Source organism: Schistocerca piceifrons, chromosome 10 (assembly GCF_021461385.2).
Source record: "Schistocerca piceifrons isolate TAMUIC-IGC-003096 chromosome 10, iqSchPice1.1, whole genome shotgun sequence".
In the NCBI taxonomy this organism is placed as follows: domain Eukaryota; kingdom Metazoa; phylum Arthropoda; class Insecta; order Orthoptera; family Acrididae; genus Schistocerca; species Schistocerca piceifrons.
Window position 1 is genome coordinate 94,384,181 of NC_060147.1, and position 22,695 is coordinate 94,406,875.

The window sequence follows — 22,695 nt, forward strand, 5'->3', positions numbered from 1 at the left end:
ATTCCCGGCCTTAGTACAAATTTTCACTCGCCGCTTCAGTCTATAAACGTAAAATCATATCTGTTCGAGACCAGTAAAGCCTTTGAAATTGTCATTTCATTTGAATAAAAGAATTTCTCCTCCTTCCATTTGGTGATCATAGTGCCAGCAGCGCTCAAAGGTGCCGTCCATGGTGCATAAAAATGTTCCTCCGCATAAAATATAAAATATCGGAGCTTTAATATCATTAAATTCAATGTTCGGCGTGGAGCAGTGGTAACTCTGCAACCGCCAAATAAGAGGCAATGATATTAGAGCCCTGATTCCTTTAAAACGTTAGGAGCGTTACTGTGTATGAATTATTGCAGTTCATAGAGGGCACTAGTCAATGTTACTGGCTGTATGGTCGTCAGGTGGAAGGAGGAGAAAATATTTCTAGACATTGTAAAGATCTTTTGAAGCTTTCAATAATAATGTCTTCATAGATGTTTCATTTGGTACATTTAGAACATCTTTCGTTGTTATATCATTCCGCAGAGGGCACCACTTAGGTTCCCCAGAAAATAATTAAAGAAAAATTTTGTGGTACTTGTTTAACAAAGTTCTTTTAAGGTATTTTAACCGTGTTAGGATCTACATCAGTGCTACATTCTGTGCTTAGGAGAACTTTTATGAATTACAACGATCCCCTCTCTACAAACAGAGGGCGCTTTTCAAACGCTTAGGTACTGTATTACACTTATCTAAAGCCTCAGGGGGACTCGTTATGACAGTGAACTTGCAGTTCTCTGTCATTGAATCAGATGGTTTGTTGCACAAATTTGTATTGCAACTAATTTCTTAAGAATGTTGAAGCATTCTAAAGTTAAGTTATAGCGATTTGTAATTTGCACCAAGTGTAATTATATAATAACTATTGATGATTTAATGTTCCACAATAATATTTGTTAGTTTGTTATGAACCGGCTTTCGGCTCCTTAGGCTGTAGTCAGATAACTTAATGCTAAACAGATAGTTCACATACCTAACGAATGTTTCGCAGACACATCATCTGGTAAAGAATATTCAAGATCCACTTTCAGTATGCCAAGCTGTTTTTCGGAAATATCGGATTTCGGAACATATTTAATTCCCTATTTGAAATTTGGAATTCTTCAGAACACACATTTAGATTTGGTAGGTTAATGACAAATTCTGCGAACTGTCGACGTTTGGTGGTTACTGGAGCTCGTTTCAGTTGAGATGACTGTTCGATTTTAGCTCTCTCGCCAGGAAACTAAAATCCAGGAAATATACTGCAGCTTTTTGCACTAGGAATACTGTTGCTCACCTTTTGTTCAACAGCAAAGATAAGATTCCACCTTTAAAACAGAGTGGAATATATAGAATTTCCTGCAATCTGTGCGGCAGATTATTTGTAAGTCAATAAGGCAGGGTTATAACTACTAGACTGAGCATGAAAGGGGTTGGAGAACGAAAAAGGAGGATGTGAAATCTGAGGGTTTCCATAGAGGAACTGAAGGGGGAAAACTACAATTACTTGAAATTCTGGGTAATAATAAACACGAATGAAAGAATAACAACCTTGTTCTTAATGAACAGTTGCATTACGCACCTGTATTAAGTAACAGCTAGTTATTACTCCTCTCACCTTAACCTAGTTAGCTCATTATAACTGTTGCACATCGACATTTCATAGACGTCTTTCTTCCCCTCCCTTTATTCGGTCTTTTCGTCACGTTCACCTTTTTGGCCATGTGACGTAGTACACGGAGCCATTACTCACTTGCAGAACATTTCTGTTTTATACACTCACATAATTCTAATATTTGAATATACTGTAGTATAAGATTTATTTGTTCAGCGTCTCTTTAGGTATTAATCATGCTTGTGTTTTGTATCGACATAGTCATAAAATGTCACATCTTTTTACAGCATTATTTCTATGACTGTAAATTCTCACTGAAGCTGTGTGGACTATCTGTTCAGTATTACGTTATCTGACAGTGGCCTAACAAGCCGACAGCCGGTCCATAACGAACTAACAAATATTACAGTGGAACATTCACACTTTGTATTCAAGTTATTAACATGTCTACGTTCCTCCAAGAACTGACGGGATATTCTATAAATATTATAACATAATTTTTTGTTATAGAGTTGACAATGGTCAGCTGGCCCGTGACTGTTCATACGGAAATAAAGCAATCTGAAGACTGAATTTCGACACTTGTTTTTTTTTCCCTTCCGTTTCCACTTACGTCTGGAATGGGGCGCAGAATGGTTGCTCAGACGCCCCTTAGCTTACTGTAATTAGTGTAATCTTGTCTTCGCAGTCCCTACGAAGGCCATACGTAGGGGTTCGTAGTATAATCCTACATTCCCGACTTACGGCTAGTTTCTGAAACTTCCTCAGTAGGCATTCACGGAATAGCTGTCGTCCGTCTTCACGCACGTGCCAGCACTGGCTTCCCAATACATCACTCAGTGCTCTCGTATGTGTCAAATAAACCTATTACCGTTCGTATGAACGTTCAATATCCCCTGTTAGTCCTATTTGGTATGTGTCACACACACCGGACCAGTTCTGTAGGATGGGTCACGCGAATGCTATGTCGGCCATCTCCTTTTTATACTGATTGCATTGTCCTAGTATTGTACCAACGAATCGAGATCTGTCACCTAGCCGGCCGCTGTGACCGAGCGGTTTTAGGCGCTTCAGTCCGGAACCGCGCTGTTGCAACGGTCCCAGGTTCGAATCCGGCCTCGGGCATGGATGTGTGTGATGCCCTTAGGTTAGTTAGGTTTAAGTAGTTCCAAGTTCTAGGGGACTGATGACCTCAGATGTTAAGTCGCACAGTGCTTAGAGCTATTTGAACCATTTTTTGTCACCTACCCTACTTAAGACTGAGTCCATCAAGTCCTTCCTCTTTGTATCCCCACAAATTGTTGCTTCTAAGTATATGTACGAGCTGAATGTTTCCAATAGTTACTCTGTGATACTAGTTATTATTAGACTCATTTTTTGAGTTTTCTGTAGTGAAAAATTTTACATTTCTGAAAGGAAGTTTCTGATCTTTGCGCTACACAGTCTGTATATTTTTTTAGTCTCTTTCAGACAGTATTCTGGATACAGGTTGACAATTATTGAAGTATATGAAATAAAATCGTCATAACTTCTGAAAAGTTTGCGTTAGGACGTTCAAGTTGAACAGTTGGCTACGGGGCGTGATGGGAATCAGCATGCGCTCTATGGATTAGTTTAGCGACGAAGCCCACTTTCATTTGGATGGGTTCGTCAATAAGCAAAATTGTCGCATTTGGGGTACTTCGCATTTCGCCATCGAGAAGTCTCTTCACCCTCAACGTGTGATTGTGTGGGATGCAACGTGCAGTCACGGAAGAATCGGTACGTTATTCCTCGATGGTATGGTGACTACCGAAAGGTACGTGAAGGATTTCATCCCCATTATACAAAGTAACCCTCATTTCAATAGGATGGGTTCATGCGAGACGAAGCTCGACCCCACTGAAGCAGGAGAGTGTTTGATGTCCATGATGTCCTGGCGGAGCAGTCTGGGGACCGCATTCTGGCTCTGGGGTACCCAGAGGCCACTGCCATGGGCCTCGATTGGCCACCATACTCTCCGGATCTGACCACGCGCCACTTCTTTTTGTGGGTCTCTATTAAAAACAAGGTGTACAGCAATAACAACCACTGCTGAGCTGAAAACAGCCATTCACGAAGTCACCGACGGTATACGTTTTTCTTTCATATAATTCAATAATTGTCACCCTGCACGTAGTGACTTGAGGAAGTAAATTGCGCATTGTGTTACAAGAGTGACGCATTATTGAAAGAGAATAAAAGTTGAAGATTTGCTGCAGACTCAGTTCTGCTTCAGTACAGATAACAGGTGCTTCCAAGTGTGCGAAGGAAGTCGCGCGATATCTGGAACGTAACATGGGATTCTCAAGGAATAATCCTCATAGATTACTTGAAAAAGGGAAAACCGTAACTGGACGCTATTATGCTTCATTGTTGGATCGTTTGAAACTTGCGTTGGCTGAAAAAAGACCAAGGTTGACAGGCAAAAAATGTGCGTCTTCATCAGGATAAGGCACCATTCCGCACATCAGTGATAACAATTGATAAAGTGGATGAACTGGGGTTTGAATTGGTTTCTCACCTACGGTGTCCACCAGACATACACGAAGAGACTTATTCCTGTTCCCTAACTTGAAGCTTCGGCTTGCTGGTAAAAAATTCTCATCTGAGTATTTTACTGAGTTTTACATAACCAATTTTTCCGATGGGATGAAAATGTTGGTGGTTTCGCTCGTCAATGTGTATATCCCTCAAAGGAGAGTATGTCGAGAAGTGAGGGGAGTACGCTGGACAGTACTATTCCTGAGGGCGAAACATCCAAATCGGCCATAGATTCTGCATGACATTCTGGCGGTATGTGCACCAAATGCAGGGTCGCCTACTGTCGCACTGAAATGGTACCAACAGTTCGACCAAAGGAAGGTCTCACAATGACAAACCGAAACGACGCACACAGTGGTTTTCGAATGGCTACAAGATCAAGAAGCGCCTTTCTTTCTTCCAGGAATTAAACAATTGGTACAACATTCCGTTCGTTGGCTACTGAGAACTGGTGATTATGTTGAAAAATACTGTCATGTATTTTCGTCACTGTGGTGCGTAGTACAGCATTCGATAAAAGATACTTGGCCCGCCATAGTACAAGGGTAATTTGCCAAATCTGATAAATTTCCGTGAAGGAATGGGACGTTTTTGTTGCGCCTTCGTGATTAAGAAGCCTGATTGTTTAAAAGGTCGTATTAAGAATTTCGTCAGTGGACAGGGTACAGTCCATTATTGACAGTCATCAGAATTGGTCAGTGTGTCAACTGGGATTGAACGTGGAGAAAACAGAGTTTCATGCAGTTATCAAACATTTTCATTTGAAGGATTGGGTTACCGCACATACGAAAACAGAAATGGATTCACGCGGACTCTGCACTATCACTGAAGAGTATTCACTTCGAAATTAATGAATCTGAATGTGGTCAGACAAGCACCGAAGACGAAGCGCGCTCTAACGTCCAATTGGTGTCAGCACGAAGGGAAATATTAACAAAGTAGTCAAACGGGAAAGCAATACCGCCGAATAAAAATTTGAGGGATTGCTGAGACGATAGGCATCTCAACTCAGCGAGAGACGCTTCAGTCCGGAACCGCGCGACCGCTACGGTCGCAGGTTCGAATCCTGCCTCGGGCATGCATCTGTGTGATATAGTTAGGTTAGTTGGGTTTAAGTAGTTCTACGTTCTGGGGGACTGATGACCTCAGATGTTAAGTCCCATAGTGCTCAGAGCCATCTGAACCATTTTGAGCGAGCGCATATCATTCTATACGAAGAACAGACTATGAAGAAGCTGTGTGCGGAGTGGGTGTCGCGATTGCCTACAGTCGACCAAACGCACATCTGACACAACACCTCAACACAGTGTCTGGCGATGTTTAATCGCAGTCCGCAAAGTTTTTTGCGCTCATTTGTGACTGTTGATGAAACCTGGATACTCCATTAAACACCAGAGTTAGAATTGCAGTCAAAACAATTGACAAGGCTGGAGGAAGTGCACTGAAGAAGACGAAGACCATGTTAAGATCTGGTAAGCTAATTCCCACCGTTTTTTTTGGGGATTCGAAAGGAATAATCCTCATGGATTACTTGGAAAAGGCAAAACCGTAACTGGACGCTGTCGCGCTTCATTGTTGGATCGTTCGAAACTTGCGTTGGCTAAAAGGAGACCAAGGTCGAGACGCAAAAAAAAAAAAAAAAAAAAAAAAAAAAAAAAAAAAAAAAAAAAAAAAAATTTGCACTTTCACCAGGATTATGCATAATAGGATCGTCTGAAACTTGAGTTGGCTGGAAAAAGACCAAGGTTGAGACGCAAAATTAGTACCCTTTCACCAGGATAATGCACCATCCCGCACATCAGCGATAACACTCGAGAAAGTCCATGAAATGGCCTTTCCATTGGTTTCACACCTACCGTATCCACCAGACGTCACGAAGAGATTTCTTCCTGTTCCCTAACTTGAAGCTTCGATTTGCCGGTAAGCAATTTTCATCAACTAAGGAAGTAACAGATGCTGTCGACGAGTATTTTGCTGAGTTTCACATAACCAGTTTTTCCGATACGATGAAAATACTGGAGGATCGCTGAACCTAGTATACAGGGTGTTACAAAAAGGTACGGCCAAACTTTCAGGAAACATTCGTCACACACAAATAAAGAAAAGATGTTATGTGGACATGTGTCCGGAAACGCTTAATTTCCATGTTAGAGCTCATTTTAGTTTCGTCCACCTACGCTCAATGGAGCACGTTATAGTGATTTCATACGGGATACTCTACCTGTGCTGCTAGAACATGGGCCTTTACAAGTACGACACAACATGTGGTTCATGCACGATGGAGCTCCTGCACATTTCAGTCGAAGTGTTCGTACGCTTCTCAACAACAGATTCGGTGACCGATGGATTGGTAGAGGCGGACCAATTCCATGGCCTTCACGCTCTCCTTACATCAACCCTCTTGACTTTCATTTATGGGGGCATTTGAAAGCTCTTGTCTACCCAACCCCGGTACCAAATGTAGAGACTCTTCGTGCTCGTATTGTGGACGGCTGTGATACAATACGCCATTCTCCAGGGCTGCATCAGCGCATCAGGGATTCCATGCGACGGAGGGTGGATGCATGTATTCTCGCTCTTTTTGTAACACCCTGTATATCCCTCAAAGCAGACTATGTCGAGAAGTGATGTGAGTTGTTTCCGAAACGAACATGTATCTTGATCTTTCACCATACGTATCAAACCAACCTCGTAGTATGTATTACGTTAGTGCGTAAGTTCGTAGCGATTTTCCATAAGTTTAATAAATACAATGTATACGCGTAATAAAAATTTTACTCATCAACAATGTATCCTCTTTCACTATTTACAAGAATCTTCCAATGCCGCGGTACATTTCGATTCCGTGACTGTACAGATCATGTCGTTCTGAGGCGAAAGAGTTCGTCGTGTCATGTTCGAAGCGTATTATGATCAGGAAAAGAAGTTCCTTGTAGGTTGTTCGATAGACAGCGAAAAGCTGAAAATGTGAGGGCGGGAGATCAGGTGAATAAGGTGGGTGCTGAGTGTGTTTTGTCGGTCTAGTAGAATGCGGGCGGACATTGTTGTGTAGTAGCGTCACTTCACGCGGTCTTCCTGGTCCTTTTTTTTAAAATTGTATCTGAAAAACGTCTCAGGTGTTTACAATAAATGTCAGCAGTGATGGTACACTGTGGCCGTTCCGCCGGATGCAAATCATCATCTTTTGTGGAAGCACGCAGGTCTTTGTACCGGGCGTTGCTGCTTTGTTGTCAGGCAGAGCTGCACATATGACCATCCGTTGATTTTTGTGATTTTGGCTTAGAGCATGCGATACCCACACATCGGATTATTGAACCTTCCCCAGCGCATGAAAGTGTGGCACAATGGTGGAATTATCACAGCAGTTCATAACATTCGCGAGTTGTCGAGTACACTGCCGTGGACCGTTGTGGATAATGCGTTTAAATGGTCATCATTAAACCCCAAAAATCTTCCGGAACATGGAGAATCGCTAATGTCAAAACGGTGCTCCTGAAAACTATAAAGTGGCCGAGAGGTTCTAAGCGCTTCAGTCTGGAACCACGCGGCTACGGTCGTAGATTCGAATCCTGCCTCGGGCATCGTTGTGTGTGATGTCCTTAGGTTTACATCGTTCTAAATCTAGGTGACTGATGACTTCAGATGTTAAGTCCCATAGTGCTTAGAGCCATTCGAACCATTTAAAACGAGAAAACCATTTTCTCGCCATGCTACTCCAATGGTATTATCCCCATAAACGGCACAAAAGTCTACGGCTGTCTTCGCTGCTGTCATCCCTCTGTTGAACTGAAACGGAAGAATATGTTGGAGCTGTTCCGATTTCTCTACCTGGAAATCTATTTTCTAGCTTCCACAGCTCCACTCACTATCTCCCAACAATAAAATGACGATATCTAAACTCAGATAGCAAAACTGAACTACAAATAAAAAAAGACAATGGATAAATTAACCCATAGCAATCGGAATACCAACATTCAAAACAAAAACTCCAAGGAGTTACTTCTTTGAAGTTCCCTCGCAACTGTATATCTGTAAGAAGTATGAGGTTAGTATTAACACTCTGCCGTCCGGCTACACCACAGTGGTGTCGTGTGCATACCAGGTGTACCGGTATGAAATGAGCGTTAAGATACAAATGTGTCGATAGGGAACATTTGTTGTGAACGAGCCTTAATTTTTTTTGTTGGGTTGGTATGCCATCTGATAAAGATATTTAGTATACATCAAGTCATGGAACAAACAACATCATATGTTTTCATCGTGTTAACAATGTCGAATTTTGTATCAGAAAGTGATGATTTGCAGAAAGCATTAATTTTTTGTTTTAATTTGAAAAAAAGTGCTGCAGAGTCGCATCGAATGCTTGTCGAGGCATATGGTGATCGTGCTCTATCAGAAGCAACGTACAAAAGATGGTTTCAACGGTTCAGAAATAATGATTTTGATGTAAGAAATGAAGAACGTGGAAGACCACCAAAAAAGTTCGAAGACGCCGAATTGCAAGCAATATTGAATGAAAATGATACTTTGAGTCGGAAGCAAATGGCAGCAATGCTAAATGTTGCACAACAAACAATTTCTGACCGTTTGAAAGCTTTGGGAAAGATTCAAAAGTGTGGAAAATGGGTGCTACATGAAGTGAATGAAAGAGAGATGGAAAACCGAAAAACAATTTGTCAAATTTTGCTTCAAAGACAGGAAGAAAATCAATTTTGCATCGAATTTTTACTGGCGATGAAAAATGGATGTATTAAGTATCCTAAACGGGAAAAATCATGGGTTAATCGACTGCGAAACCAGATCGATTCGGCAAAAAGACAATGCTCTGTGTTTGGTGGGATCAGAAAGGTGTCGTGTATCATGAGCTTCTAAAACCCGGTGAAACTGAATACTACAGACAGCGAATGATCAATTTGAACTATGCATTGAACGAAAAAAGACCAGAATGGGCCAGAAGACATGCAAAGTAATATTTTTACACGACAATGCACCTGCACACAAAGCAAAACTGGTTCAGGATACAATCAAAACACTTGGCTGTGAGCTGCTAACCCACCCGCCGTATTCGCCCGGACTAGGCCCCTTCCGACTACCATTTTTCTTCATCAATGGGACATGCATTGGCTGAGAAACACTTCGATTCCTACGAAGAAGTCGATAATTGGGTGTCTGATTGGTTTGCTTCAAAAGACGAACATTTCTTTGGCGTGGGGTCCACAAATTTCCAGAAAGGTGGTCAAAATGTATAGAAAGCAATGGTCAGTACTCTGAATAAATAGTTTTTACTGTTCAATTCAAAATTAGTGTTTCATTTTCACAAAAAAAAAAAACGCTCATTTCATACCGGTACACCTGGTAGTATCGTGCAGTGGTCAACGACTGCACATTAGTATGTTTTGCATTCTGTTGGTGTTTTCCTTAAGTAACCATAAGTTTCACACGTCAACAAGTGTTTTGATTTTATAAGTACTTTTGCCCTTTCATCATGGCGGACGAAAGAGAGACTAAGATTATTTAAGATGAGTGCGCGGACGTCTGACGTTCCGGACGACTTCGCCGATTGGGAAGAAGACATTGGACATCAAAAAAATGCAAGTGAAGCAGAATCGTTAGAAGATAGTGAAATACGTCCTAGAAGAGTCTGTCGAACGCTACGGTGGCCAACTAATTCGGCTGAATCAGACCAAGAAGACAGTGCACAGTGCTCAGACTTTGATTTACCGAAGACCAGTAATAAATATGAAGGATCCCCGGGTCCATACATATTTCCCAAAGATACAAGGAGCGTCGAGGACATGATAGAATTATACATTGGGAACGATCTATTTGAACATAATAGCAACGAAACCAACAACTACTACAGTCAAAATTGCAATAGAAGGAAACTGGATTTAAAAAATGCCATATTCGTCGACGTTACGGGACCCGAACTTAGAAAATGGTTTGGGCTTGCTATCCTTATGGGAATTGTAAAAAAAGCAAGGATCGATGATTATGGTCAACGAATCCGTTGATAGACACACCGATATTTCGCAAAACGATGTCCCGCAACCGATTCGGACAAATATTATCATTTTTACATTTTTCCAACAGCAACAATAAACCGGATAATGCCGACCGGCTTGTCAAAGTGCAAATAGTGATTTTTTCCAAAAAGTTTAAAGAATCGTTTAATCTAAGTCAAAACATATCAATTGATGACGGAACGATACCGTGGCGTGGACGGTTAAATTTTAAAGTATAAACTCCGTCGAAAATTACGAAATACGGCATACTCATTCGGATGTTGTGTGATTCGATTACGGGATGCATTTCCTCATTCAAGATATATTCCGGCGCTGGAACGCCTTTAGCAAAAACAGTGATGGAACTATTGACATCTTCTGATGGAAAGTGGCATCACCTCTGCATGGATAATTATTATAACAGCGTAGAACTTACAGAGAAGTCATTTGAAAAGAAAATTCGAGTTTATGGAACGATACAGCAAAATAGAGAAACCAGATGGCAGTTATAAGAGTCGAAGGACACGAAAGGGAAGCAGTGGTTGGGAAGGGAGTGAGACAGGGTTGTAGCCTATCCCCGATGTTATTCAATCTGTATATTGAGCAAGCAGTAAAGGAAACAAAAGAAAAATTCGGAGTAGGTATTAAAATCCATGGAGAAGAAATAAAAACTTTGAGGTTTGCCGATGACATTGTAATTATGTCAGAGACAGCAAAGAACTTGGAAGAGCAGTTGAACGGAATGGACAGTGTCTTGAGAGGAGGATATAAGATGAACATGAACAAAAGTAAAACGAGAATAATGGAATGTAGTCGAGTTAAGTCGGGTGATGCTGAGGGAATTAGATTAGACAATGAGACACTTAAAGTAGTAAAGGAGTTTTGTTATTTGGGGAGCAAAATATCTGTTAATGGTCGAAGTAGAGAGGATATAAAATGTAGACTGGCAAGCGTTTCTGAAGAAGAGAAATTTGTTAACATCGAGTATGGATTTAACTGTCAGGAAGTCGTTTGTGAATGTTATTTGTATGGAGTGTAGTCATGTATGAAAGTGAAACATGTACGATAAATAGTTTGGACAAGAAGAGAATAGAAGCTTTCGAAATGTGGTGCTACAGAATAATGCTGAAGATTACATGGGTAGATCACATAACTAATGAGGAGGTATTGAATAGAATTGGGGAGAAGAGGAGTCTGTGGCACAACGTGACTACAAGAAGGGATCGGTTGGTAGGGCATGTTCTAGGGCATCAAGGGATCACCAATTTAGTATTGGAGGGCAGCGTGGAGGGTAAAAATCGTAGAGGGAGACCAAGAGATGAATACACTAAGCAGATTCAGAAGGATGTAGGCTGCAGTACGTACTGGGAGATGAAGCAGCTTGCACACGATAGAGTAGCATGGAGTGCTGCATCAAACCAGTCTCAGGACTGAAGAGTACAACAACAACAACACGGCAAAATAGAGTATTTGCGGAAAATTAAAGCGCGCAAAAGTCAATGTGTTTGAAGCTTGTCATCAACGGAAAGGTGACAAGCGGCCGGTGACAAGTGAAGTAATCGAACTTCGCGCCGGCAGCGCTAAGCGAATACATTTATTCGAGACGTGCGGACGACAAAGTGTTAATTAACACTGCTGGTTCATTAACGTACGGTATGAACAGCAAGCGTCCCAACATACTTCCCCGGGGCACGTTTGAAGCTAAATATACGTCTGGAAACGAGTGTCGACCCAAGACAATAATTTACGCTGTCCTGCCAAGATATCCTCACACGGCACGCTCAGCCGTTGACATTCGTCGCTGAACAATCTAGTCGAATAGCTTCCAGATTGTAGCTGGCCTAATATTAAAAGCTGTAACATCGTAAGAGAGTATTGTGGCGCGACTCACCTCACATAGTGGTCAGCTTTGCGAGTAGCACCTCTCCTCTGACGAGAGTAAATTTCAAGGTCCGTGTTAACCCCTTAGACATCGCCTACAGTGACAACCACAGCATTCTAGCATACGAATTCCGAGGGGTCACGGAGCTGGTTGGCACATCGTATTCTTACATGCCTCTGGACCGTACAACTTGTTGGTGAGACCCGCGCGCCGCGAGGCAGTTGGCCAGATGTCAGTCACGCCAATACGGAGGAAGCGCCACCTACGGCGGTCGGCGCCAGACTGAGGAGACGGCGCCGACGTCGCGCCGACCCTGGCGTATCTCCCCCCACCAAGGCGGCTGCGGACGCTACGCGCATGCGCAGTGCGATGTCTCCGTGGTCCCTGTGTTTACACGCGTCGCCCTGGCCCGCCAGTTTCCGGGCTGCAACCGGAGACCCCGGGGCACACAGAGACGGGGTAGAATCGCGTGTCATAGGCGTGACGTCACAGCGCCCGGACCAAATGACAGTTCTCTGTAGTCGGAGGGGCGCTGGAACCCGGTGACGTGGCCGCGTCGTACAAAACCTACATAATTTGTACAGAAACCAGATTGCAGATATAAGATTCGAGGGACATGAAAGGGAAGCAATGGTTAGGAAGGGAGTGAGACAGGATTGTAGCCTATCCCCGATGTTATTCAATCTGTGTATTGAGCAAGCAGTAAAGGAAACAAAAGAAAAATTCGGAGTAGGTATTAAAATCCATGGAGAAGAAATAAAAAGGTTCGCCGATGACACTGTAATTCGGTCAGAGACAGCAAAGGACTTGGAAGAGCAGTTGAACCGAATGGACTGTGTCTTGAAAGGAGGATATAAGATGAACGTCAACAAAAGCAAAACGAGGATAATGGAATGAGGTCGAATTAAGTCAGGTGATGCTGAGGGAATCAGATTAGGAAATGAGACACTTAAAGTAGTAAATGAGTTTTGCTATTTGGGTAGCAAAATAACTGATGATGGTCGAAGTAGAGAGGATATAAAATGTAGACTGGCTATGGCAAGGAAAGCGTTTCTGAACAAGAGAAATTTGTTAACATCGAGTATAGATTTAAGTGTCAGGAGGTCTTTTCTGAAAGTATTTGTATGGAGTGTAGCCATGTATGGAAGTGAAACGTGGACAATAAATAGTTTGGACATGAAGAGAATAGAAGCTTTCGAAATGTGGTGCTACAGAAGAATGCTGGAGATTAGATGGGTAGATCACATAAGTAATGAGAAGGTATTGAATAGGATTGGGGAGAAGAGGAGTTGCACAACTTGACTAGAAGAAGGGTCGGTTGGTAGGACATGTTCTGAGACATCAAGGGATGACCAATTTAGTATTGGAGGGCAGCGTGGAGGGTAAAAATCGCAGAGGGAGACCAAGAGATGAATACACTAGCAGATTCAGAAAGATGTATGCTGCAGTACGTACTGGGAGATGAAGGAGCTTGCACAGGATAGAGCAGCATGGAGAGCTGCATCAAACCGGTCTCAGGACTGAAGACGACAACAAACAACAATACCTATATATAAAGAAAAATGTGTGTTTGTTTGTAATGCATGTAAATCTACAGTTTTACTCCAGTCTTGACAAAATTTCGCAGCCTTTATCTTCTAGGCACGAGAAAGTTCCCTGACTTCTTGCGATTTCGTAATCAGACTCGAAACATACCTGTACGTAATTCGTAAAGGGAAACGGTTGTTACCAAAAATGTCTAAAATTTCCTCACTGATTTAGTTCAGATTCCTACACGATCACCTAATCAACACTTGGGTGGACATAGGCTATACCATAATGTTCTAAATGAATGACTCATAATTGCCCAGCCGAAACGGCTAAGGATAGATACTTGAAATTTGGAGAAAGTGTGGATCTTATATTGTAGGTGTCGTTTAAGAAGAGATTTTTAGAAATTATTTCTGCTAAGGAAATTTGAAGCTAGAGCTACGAAAATTGGTATTTGGTTTCTAGGTCAAAAATAAACAAACAAGTGATCCTGTCAGGGTAGCCGAGAGGGCTAATGCGCTGCTTCCTGGACACGGGTAAGCGCGCCGGCCCCAGATCGAATCCGCCAGGCGAATTGACGACGAGGGCCGGTATGCCAGCCCGCCTGGATGTGGTTTTTAGGCGGTTTTCCACATCCCACTAGGTGAATACCAGCTCTCCTCACGTTCCGCCTCACACAATACACAGACACAGACAGCTGGGGTACACTACTAACATCCCGGTGGGTTCGGGGTGGTGGCAGGAACGACATCCGGCCACCCTCTGCACCTAACACTGCCAAATCTGCCATAACAAGGCCCGACTCCGCCTTGCAGCAGGACGAAGGCCTCAAGAAAGAAAGAAAGAAAGAAAGAAAGAAAAACAAAATAAACAAACAAGTGCTTCAGCATTTTTGGAAATTTAGCGCTATGGTTCAAATGGCTCTGAGCTCTATGGAGTCATCGGTCCCCTAGAACAGAGAACTACTTAAACGTAACTAACCTAAGGACATCACACACATCCATGCCAGAGGCAGGATTCGAACCTGCGAACGTAGCGGTCGCGCGGTTTCAGACTGTAGCACCTAGAACCGCTTGGCTACTCTGGCCGGCCTTAGCCCTATGGTATGAAGTAGTGGGTGAAAGCTCTTTTTAAACATATCATTGTCAAAGATCTACAAACGTATTTTTAAAGCTACATATATGAGCACTGGAATTTGACTTCTCGGTTATAAGTAAAAAAATGTCTTTCAGTGTTTTTGAAAACTGAGCCCCTAAGGGGATGAAATAGCGGATGACATCTTTCATGAAAATATTTTATTACGGAAGCAATTTTAAAGCTAAATATATGAAGATTTAAGTTTGGCTTCTAAGTTAGAAATAAAAACATGTTTCACTGTTTCTGGAAATTTAACCTCCGAGGGATGAAACTGGGGATCAAAGATTTAATGGAAATATTTCACTGTGCAAGCATTTTTGAAGTTAAATCTATGAAAATTTCTATTTAGCTTCTCTGTTAGAGAAAAACATACAGGTAAATGTGTCTGGAATTTCAGCACCTAAAGAGGTGAAATAGGGGTGAAGCACTTTATGAAAATATTTCATTCCAAAAGCATGTTGAAAGGTAAATCTTTGAAAAATGGTGTTTGGATTCTCAGTTAGAGATGAGAAAATACGTATTTCACGGTTTTGGAAACTAAACCCCTGAGAGGGTGAAATAAGGTCAGACTGATTCACTGCCTCTTTATCGCCCAGCCCAAACACCTAAGGATAGAAACTTGAAATTCGGAGAGCGTGTCGTTCAAGAACGGGTTTCCAAAATTCCACTCCTATGGATGGAAGGCTTTTTGAAAGTATATCGTTACTAATGGTATTTGGTTTCTCTGTCATAAAATAAAAAAATATGTTTTTAAACATTTCTGGAAATTCAGCCAATAAGGTGGTAAATAGCGAGCGACAGTTTTTTTAAACAAATAATTACGAATGAACTACTAAAGGATTTTAAGGCTACATCTATGATAATCTTGATTAAAAATAAAAATAAAGTGTTTCACTGTTTATGGGAATTCAACCCCGTATGGTAGTGCAATAGCGGAGGAAAATTTTTAAGGAAATAATTTATTCTGTAAAAAAAATTTAAATCGAAATTTATAAAAATTGGTATTTTACTCTCGGTTAGATATAAAGAAATATTTGTTACGGCATGAAAGTTGCTATGGAAATATTTCCATACAACCCAGAAGGCATGATGAAGGAAAACTTTGGACTCCAGAGTCGCTTTTTGGTCAGAAATACATTCGGAAAAGACCATGCTTATATGTCTGTAATTAGCGTGGAAAGCTTAGAATGTGTTGCGAATGGTGAACAACATAAAAATGCGATTGGATAAAAAAAACAGTCAAGTGAAGCAGTGGGCGTTAAGCTGATGTATGTGTGTGTGTGTTTGCGTGGGGGGGGGGGGGGGGCGTTGTTACCAAAACTCTCAAAAGTACTTAACCGATTTCCTTCCAAGTTCTTGTCCGATTTACTTCAAACTTCTACATTCAGTTGAAATAGTAAAGAAAATTAATGAAAAAATAAATGCCTAACAAACGAAATACATCGTGGAAAAATGACTGTAATTCCTATTGTGAGAATAAATTACAGAGGCAGCACACGTCATATAGTACCACCGGACGTCATTAGATCGCAGGATGAGCGAAAGCTCAAGCATTTGAGAGAAACATGACTGTAAGCTCTTTTTCATTGATTAGTTGCCAATGTTACATATGACATATGCTCTAAATGATATTTCACTCTGTGTTTCGCAGATACTTTTATTATTATATTAACAGTGCCCTAAAAATTCTTAGGCAGGTCGTGGATGTAGTACCACAAATAGTCATTAGATCATGGTTCGATCAAAAAATAGATCAGAACCCGAGTTTATTACTAAACTTTTTGTTTGATATTGGTGTATATTTGCAACAGTCAGAATCGGAAACCTAGAACCTGGGTTTTGAATATCGCTGGTATTTATTTGTCGGATTCCGTTGACACCCAGTGATTTAAGTATGTCCTTCGATTTAAAGGAAGTGTAGTTTTTCATGCGCCTTGCATTTCTTATGAGTATCAACAAAGTACAGGGCAATCATTTTAGGTGGCAGATATGAAACATCTCGGGCAATGCTGCTAGTGGTCAGTATTATTCTACGATAACATTGTACAATGTTATCATGGGCATCTGCAGAAATTAATCCCAAAGGAGGCAAGATATTGAAATTTCACTTTTGTATGATTTAGGAACTGGGAGAAAATGTGCCGTATGAATTTTGACAGGGACTACACAAAACTAATTGTATTTCAAATATTTGGCAGAGGAGCGTAAGCAAGTTTCCCTAGATTTGGCAGTTGTGATTTGTCTGTATTTACACAGTCAAAGTAAGAGTAAAAAATATAGAAATGGGATGTCATCTGCTGTGACTAAATAAACAGTGCTGAAATCGCCAGCGCGCCAGGGAAATGCAATAATGTACTGTGAAGATCTCGACATCCAAATTCATGTTATGTAGAGCTTACTATAGACACAGTGTTTCCTGTTGCACTCGGTATTGTTAAATATGTGATTTAGTAGCATCATAGACAACAACTGATGAGAGTTCTGTAACGAAGTCTGTAATCCAGGAGGGAGCCAGTGAACCATCTTGCCCCCTCTTATGAATCCCTATGAAAATTACTGAACTTCTCCTAGATGGCTCAATATTAATGTGCAATGCTGCTGTAGTAAATTATCTACTTTCTTTAAAGCATAAGAAAAAGTAAGTGAAAATAGGTATAAAGAGCGTCCTACATTCACATTTGATAACTTATTAAGAGAGTGAGATTGGCCGAGATAAATGATCATCAGGATCTATCTCTTATTGTTAAACATTTGACACATTACTGGAAATAATCACCCATATATTTTTCTTAAATTGTCTATGGAAAGAAATCATTCTTTGTGTGGGGATGGTCAGGAACTCACTTTTATTTAATGACGACCTTTCATTCATGGATCCTACAAAACCTTGGTCTCCACTGTCACCAGTGTAACATCATGTGGAATGTGGTGGTCGAGATCTGTTGATTGCCAAAAAGCTTTAAAGAAACGTTCATGTCATTTTATATATTTATTAACAATAAATACAGCGTCGTCTTTCCTAGATCAATGGCAGCCATGTGAGACAGCAGAGCACTCGCCAACTGGTTTTTGCTGACATGGGTACATCCCTTCTGTCACCATGGCAACAGAACAGTGCAGGTGGAGGAATGGCCGCCGACACCATAGCGCTGTAAACACAGCCAGTGCTGCTCGGTGGCCTACAGCCCTCCCACACAGATTCCCAGAGTTCCCTCGCTGTTGTAGACTGCACACTGGAAAGGCATCCAACAGCTCTGCACGAGGCAGACGTACTCATTGAGAAGTACATCACGATCTCATTGAGAGTGTCTGATCCACAATGCTTCAGTCTGTCCATAGCTGCAAGCTAGGGACAGTAAATACTATACTACTAAAGTTCAGTGATTGTTGATCAGCATGACTGGGCCAGCAGAGTTTATAGTGAGGCCATTGCCAGTCTTCTCATCACTGATGGTGATGAGACAATTTTGTTGATGAGCCTGACTGGGTCACTATAGTGAGGCCAGCAGAGACTCATGTATTGCAAGATGCCAGTCTTCTCATCACTGATGGTGATGATGAGGCAATATTGTTGATGAGTCTGACTGGGTCCCTATAGTGAGGCCAGCAGAGACTCATGTATTCTAAGGTGCCAGTCTTCTCATCACTGATGGTGATGATGAGGCAATATTGTTGATGAGCCTGACTGGGTCCCTAAAGTGAGGCCAGCAGAGGCTCATGTATTGTAAGGTACCAGTCTTCTCATCACTGATGGTGATGATGAGGCAACATTGTTGATGAGCCCGACTGGGTCCCTATACTGAATCTGGCACAGACTCATGTATTGTAAGATGCCAGTCTTCTCATCACTGATGGTGATGATGAGACAATATTGTTGATCAGCATCATTGTGTCCCTATAGTGAGGCCAGCAGAGACCCATATACTGCAAGGTACCAGTCTTCCTATCACAGACGTTGACGCCGAGGAAATACCATCTCTGGGCAGCAGAGTTCATCAGATCTAGTAGGCAATGGCATCGATGATTACATTAGTCTCAGGAGGCTCTGCAGAGCCTCAGTATGAATTTCTGGCAAAATTGAATGATAACTGAGAAAAACTGAGGAGAGAGCTTTGGAAATCGGCTCAACCAATGAGGTTATCCATCTCCAGGAATGACCGAATGTGCCCTATTTTTCTGAGCTCGTCAGCACTCTTGCTCACTTCAGGTTGCAACTTCGCCTTTCAGATGCTCTTTTTTGCTGTATTGGTAACTGAATAGTTACTCTTCCGTTAGTTGTGTTCTTGCATCTCTTTGCATCTCTTGCAAAATTTATGAACAAAGATAACAAATCCCCTTACAATATGAGACACAGGACAAAAAACTAAACAGGTTTTAGTGTTACTTTGCAAGTCCTACAATAAGTTTTAAATGAACACACCGCCATTTGACTGTATTTTGTTTATTTAATTATGACCCAGGTTTTTGGGCTTTTATACCATTTTCAAGTAATTGGATTTATGTCAGTAATAAATATTACAGGATATCAAGCTCAAAACTAGCCATAATTTAAGAAAAATATTATCTCCTCTCTAAATGCCACATGTAAAATCATTTGCAGAAAAGGCTTGGTTAAAAGATGTAATCAAATCGCTTTATATACTAAGAAATACGTACTTAATTGGATGTTATATGATGTACATCTCGAATTCTTAGCATTTATTAACAAACCAATAGTGATCAACATAATACAAAAAACTGAACACATCAGAGCAAGAACACTGCAATATACACAGAACAACCACAAATGAAAAATCAGAACACTGACTAACAAAAATAATCATAAAGGAAAGCATGACAAAGTTCAACACACTCATCAACATAAATTTCACCCAAAATAAATCTCACAGATACAGAATTAACAGAAAAAGAAACATAGCTATTAGAGAAAGGGCTCAAACACATTTGTACAAAAATAGATAACCACTACAAACAAAACTTGATTGTAGAAACATAAAACATCCTGACAGGGGAAGAGAAAAAAGAAAATAACACTATAAATGTTGGGCTAACACGAGAACTAGTGAAGAAAGAAATAAAACATATAATCACCATGTCAAAGAAAGAGCAAAACAGTAAACTTCGAACAAAAAAAAACACCAGTAAGAAAATAAAAGAAAACAGGCAAACAACTTCATAGTCACAAGATCTGATAAAGGGAACAGCACAGTACTGATTAATAAAGAACAATATATAGAAAAAAACTAAAGATTTTATCTCTTCTAACAACATCACAAAACTAAAATCTGAATAACAGCTCACCTTCAGACATACATAGAAAACAACCTCAAACAAAAACCACATCAGACACATATTCACAGATAAACGAAAGCAACACATCATTCAGAAGAATCCACAAGCACCAACACTCAGAAGCCAGCTGAAGGTCCACAAACCCCACATTCCGATGAGGCCTGTCATTAATTTCATGAATGCACCATCATATCATGTCGCAGAACACATGAACAAAATCATAGTTCAACATTATGAAACGGAAAACAGAGCAGTGAAAACACAAATGAAATCATAACACAAATAAGACTTACATATCCTACAAACAGCCTCACTCATATCTTTTGACAAAGAACATGTACACCTCAATACCCATTGCAGACACAATAAAACGAGTTGAGGAAACTTACTGACATACAACGAACGACCTGCTTGAATCACTTCCAATTTGAAAAGGAATTTTACTTACAAGAAGATGGGCTTCCAATGTTATCTACAGTTTCCGGAACACCGGTAAACATATTTATCAAACAGATAGAAAACACAATCTTTGATACAGTCATCACAAAAAAAGGATACAAAATTGTTTACTGATACGGATACGTGGACGACATAATCTGTATTGTAAATGAACCAACTGAGAAAATTAATAAACTTAATACAGATATAAACAATATACATAAAAAAATTCAGTTTACCATGTAAAACGAAACACAAAAGCAAACACGTTTCTGGGATATAACAATAAAGGCAGAGAACAATAAACACACATTTGACATCTTCAGAAAGCCACAGACATAAATGTACATGCTTCATCCAACTAGCTGCAAATTCAAAAATTAGCTGTCCTACGACACATGTTACACAGCCTTAACAACATTCCACTCAGCAAAAAAAAAAAAAAAAAAAAAAAAAAAAAAAAAAAAAAAGAGAGAAAAGAAAAAGCGTTACCAACAGTACAACTCATACCCACAAACAATGGTTACAGCACCCATATAGCCAAAAACTCAACCAAAAAATTAAAACACAACTAAAGAAAAATCAAAACAAGCAGAGAGCACAGGACCCCACAGACACTACAGTACACGCTGACACACAAGTCGATAAAACTCATGACATGAATAACAGAAAAAATGGTACACTCTTACATACAAACACAAAGCAACAAACAGGATAGCAAATATACTAAAGGGACAGGGATTTCTCATAGCTTACAGAACAAGAAACACACTCCAACGCGTTTACAAACAACAGACAAACGAGATAAATACGAAGGAGCAGGTATATACCAACTAGAGTGCCAAAGATATAAATCAGTATATCTGGGGATGACAAGCAGGAACTTTAAAACTAGATATAAAGAACATATAAGAAGTTGGAAATATGAAAATAGCCATTCTACCTTCGCCGAACACCTGATAAAATGTGGACATGAACCATAAAAAATGGAATGTGACAGGACAGTAGTCAGAGTGAATAATCACAACAAAAAGCTCCTGACATACAAATACTTTAAGATACAAAGAGCTGTTGCAATGGAAAAGAAGGTACTCAACGATCAAATCCATATAAACAATGACACTCTGATCATGCTAGCCACCACAACAATAACAGACCGATGTACTCAGGATAAATGAATCTCCATCCCCACCTCTCTCCGCCCCCCCCCCCCCACACACACACAACAAATGAAAGACAAAAGACACCAAACACAACACAAACAAAAGACAGACACACACGACAGTTGGCAACACTACACACCAAAAACACACATATGTTGTTCACCAAATGGATAGTGAAAATGAAACATGCAATGTGACAAATGTGAGTGAAAGAACGCCATAAATCGACCAACTAGAGTATGAAAACTAACAAGTACATCTCCAAGACCACACACAGCTCTGGAAATCTTCAGTAACACCGAACGATACATTCACAACACGGAACTTGTCCTACAAAAGAGGCTTCTAACCTAAAATGCAAGAGAAAAACACGACAAAATGTAATACAGCAGCGTATTATATCTACCACTTACAACGTTTATTGTATGCATAAAAGGAAATATGTGTTTCAGGCTACTGATGATGCTTCGGAAATAAAAGAAGCTAACCGCGTATGGTAATGAACAAAATGTCTTCATTTAATTGCAAGAAGGTACATAGTATTTTGCCTAGTAATTGTTCTCATCAAATTATTAAGTCGCAGCACCATCTCAAAGAAAGTGTGTGCCATTTCAGAAGTTAAGAAATCTAAAAGACTTGGCAGGGTAATAGGATTAGTTACTAAATATTAGATTTTTGGTAAATTTCTTATTCTGTGCTAATAATTTTCCTACATAATTATTGTCATAGATAAGATGTCCGGCGACCGGTACCTGAATGGTCAGCGCGACAGAACGTCAATCCTCAGGGCCCCGGTTCGATTCCCGGCTGGGTCGGAGATTTTCTCCGCTCAGGGACTGGGTATTTTGTTGTCCAAATCATCATCGTTTCATCCCCATCGAATCGCAAGTCGCCGAAGTGACGTCAAATGAAAAGACTTGCACCCCGCGAACGGTCTACCCGACGGGAGGCCCTAGTCACACGACATTTTACATCGACAAGATCCTGTTTCTATCATTATACCAACAGAGTGTCACGTTACTAAAACAGAGACAAAGTCTAATGTGAAAATATTCATTA

At 40.7% G+C, this 22,695-nt stretch overlaps 1 long non-coding RNA gene across 2 annotated transcripts in view; it reads right to left on the minus strand.

Moving 5' to 3' along the window:
* Nucleotides 1-12,339, minus strand: part of LOC124719114 — a 392,960-nt gene extending 380,621 nt beyond the window's left edge. For both annotated transcript variants that reach the window (XR_007005991.1, XR_007005990.1), the window contains exon 1: nt 12,086-12,339. This is a non-coding gene — a long non-coding RNA (uncharacterized LOC124719114). The remainder of the gene's footprint in view (nt 1-12,085) is intronic.
* Nucleotides 12,340-22,695: the final 10,356 nt, after the last annotated feature.